Source organism: Myotis nattereri, assembly GCF_964212035.1.
Source record: "Myotis nattereri genome assembly, chromosome: 4".
NCBI classification, from domain to species: Eukaryota; Metazoa; Chordata; class Mammalia; order Chiroptera; family Vespertilionidae; genus Myotis; species Myotis nattereri.
Genome location: NC_138079.1, coordinates 77354049 through 77357149, shown reverse-complemented (window position 1 = coordinate 77357149; position 3101 = coordinate 77354049). Strand labels below are relative to the sequence as shown.

The following is a 3101-nucleotide window of genomic DNA, read 5'->3' as shown; positions in this document are numbered from 1 at the left end:
TAATTCAGTTGTTGTGATGATACTGGATAAGAAACTTAATGTTTCAGTTATCTAACCTATAAAAATAAGTTCCTACTCCAATGAGTAACCAACAAAGGAACTCTTTCCTTTCTTACTGCTTTAAATTCTTGATAATTTAGAAGACCTCCTTCATATGGCCTTGCCAATTTTGTCTTTCCAAAACTTTTTTCTTCTCTAGTTAATACTGAAAAAAGATGTAACTATAAAAGGGCCTTTCCTGGGCCTTCAACTGGTGTTTTTCTAGTCTGTTGACAGCAATATTGTTTTGTTGACAAACAAAACCCCCAAATCAATATTTCAGTGTCTTTTACAATACCTCTTCCTGTGCCAAACCAAAACAATAATCTCTCCTTCTAGGCTCCAAATGACCAATACAGTAACAAATAAAACTTTTCTTTTTTCCTTTAAAGATGACACCTATGAAGTGAAGGTCAAGGATAAATTAAATGCAGGTCTTTTCACGAACACAGGCCTATTAACTCTATCTCCAGTGCATCTTCTTCCTAAATATTCTGAGTTCTGTGAACGTAAAGTTAGCAACTCTGATATATCTGAATGTTGAAAGATGGTGCTTGAAGTTGCTTTTCGATAGGAATTCTTGGTAGCCAGTTGAGACAAAAAAGGGAATATGGGCCCTTCTAATATTAATATGCATAAGCATTTTAAAAAATCACTGTACACTTCTGGGAAATAAGTAGAGGTATTATTTATTTGTCATATTTACATACTTACAAAATTGATATAACCCAATAATCATCCTGCATAGTACCTTAAAAACCATATTCTGGGAGTAAAAATCTAAGTTTCTTAATAATTTACGCATAACTCAACATCTTCTAGAACAGCGGTTCTCAACCTGTGGGTCGCGACCATTGGAAAACACATAGCATATCAGATATTTACATTACGATTCATAACAGTAGCAAAATTACAGTTATGAAGTAGCAACAAAAATAATTTTATGGTTGGGGGTCACAACATGAGGAACTGTATTAAAGGGAAGCGGCATTAGGAAGGTTGAGAACCACTGTTCTAGAACATAGGAAGTTTGGTTTCACAGAACATAAATTCCTGTTAAGAATTTTTTCTAGCCAAGGAATAAAATAAATCCAACAACATATTAAAGTAATTTAGTTGACCCTGAGTATGTCACTAATTTGCATAATTTTTAATAGATGTACATAATACATGTTCATTTGTACTCTTATCTACTTACTTTCTGCTACCATTTTGTATAAATTCATTCATCTCAATTTCTTCATTATTCCTTGAGAGAAAGAGGACCAAAGAGTGGGGAAGTAATAATGATAAGAGATCAGAAGAGAAAACCACTAGTATTGCCTAAAGCTTTCCAACTCCATAGGTCTGTGGCACAGTTCTAGGTCCAGGGTTGCTGGACAAACTTAGTAACAGGAAGATCTTGAATTGAATAATCTGAGCACCTCTGTCAACTGAGGTTGATGTTAAATTACTCTTCCTGCATTTTTACCTGTTCTCTTTCACACTAATTAAAACAAAGACATGTATAAGCTTATAAAATTCAGTAAGTAGTTATTGGAGCACTTCAGGAAAAATAAATAAATCACAAACTTGACCAAAACAATAGCAGTAAAGGACTGTGTGGAAGACAAGTTTTCTTTCCTAAGAAGCTTGAGGGAGGAAAAAAGCCAACAGCTTCCAGTCCAAATCTAAGAAATGCTAGTGTGGGAGTTGTAAGGAGATGAGCAGAAAGAGAAAAGAACAGAGGGAAGTTGGATGATGGGTAAAAGGACCATGGTCTTAAATCGATGGTGAGCACCAAAACACCAACACTAGCAGACTGCCTTGCTAACGCTGCTGTGGTGTGAGAGAGATAATGAGTTACTTTTAGGATCTGTAAAATTTCCCAGTAATAGAAGGGAAGTAGCAAAAGTATTTTAACTAGGAATACTTTCCTTCATCCATAATCATAATTAGTCATCAGGCCATGCCATGATAAAATACTATTAGAAAAGGGATCTTTTGAAAATAAAGGACAAATACAAATGGTAGAGAAAGGCTTCTCTTATTCATGAAAGATGGAGAAAACAAAGAGGAAAAAAGTATTCTGTTCTTATTATGCCACAACTGGTTTCATCTCTTTTTTCTCATTACTTTGAATGACAGCTTGAATTTCACTGAATACTTATTCATTCAGCCCCAGGTAAAAAACTGCAAAAATACAAAGCAAACCTTACGTGTAAGGACAGTGCAGGATAAGAGCTTTAACACCCTTTATAAGATTGTGCTAATTCTTTTATCTCTAAAAACTGCATAGAAGAGTAAATAAATTACATTTATATAAGAAACTACCTCAAGTGTTATTTAAAATTGCATATATAGAGTTTAAAAGTGTAAGACAAACTATTTAATTTTGATTTATATAAAACACAAAAATGGTAAATATATTTGGGAGAAAAAGGAACTTTCACTAAGTACCAACATAATGGACTAAATAAACCAGATTGCATATAAAAGTTTCTTTGAAAAGTTCCATTAAAAATAAAGGCAGAATGTAGCAAGTTGGAAAAGTAGTGTTTCAGGCAAACTTAGAAGTAACCTTAATTAAGAAGCATACAATCCCATTAACAACAAAGTAATTCCCTCCCAAAATTTCTCCATTATAATGGAAAAATATGAATGGAATCAGAAATAATGGCTGTTGTCAGAATTTACTAGGAAATACTGAATAGCAGTATTAAGAAAATAACTCAAATGCTTCTGATTTAAAAAATACTCAAATCAGTTGCCATTTAGTTGTCACATAACAATCAAAAAGTAAAATGTATTACCCTAATGATCAGAGTATAAATCTGTAAGATGCCAGAAGTTATTTAAAAAGAAAAATATAGAATTATTCACACTATGTGTGTACATGATAACCAAAGAGAAAATGATCCATTCTGTTGTTTTGGCCCATGTTAAAACTATGCAAACAAAATGTGCACCATCTCTCTACAGGTAGGTGTTTTAGGGTAAATTGTTGAGCAGACGCTCAGTATCAGACCTGAGATCATGTGCACACACAAAAAAACCTTCAAAGAATGACAGAGATTAATCTT

At 33.2% G+C, this 3101-nt stretch overlaps 1 long non-coding RNA gene across 1 annotated transcript in view; it reads right to left on the bottom strand.

Annotated features, from left to right (window-relative positions):
- Nucleotides 1–708: 708 nt before the first annotated feature.
- LOC308517611 overlaps nucleotides 709–3101 on the bottom strand; it is a 775374-nt gene continuing 772981 nt past the window's right edge. The window contains exon 2 of the long non-coding RNA XR_013995857.1: nucleotides 709–877. This is a non-coding gene — a long non-coding RNA (uncharacterized lncRNA). The remainder of the gene's footprint in view (nucleotides 878–3101) is intronic.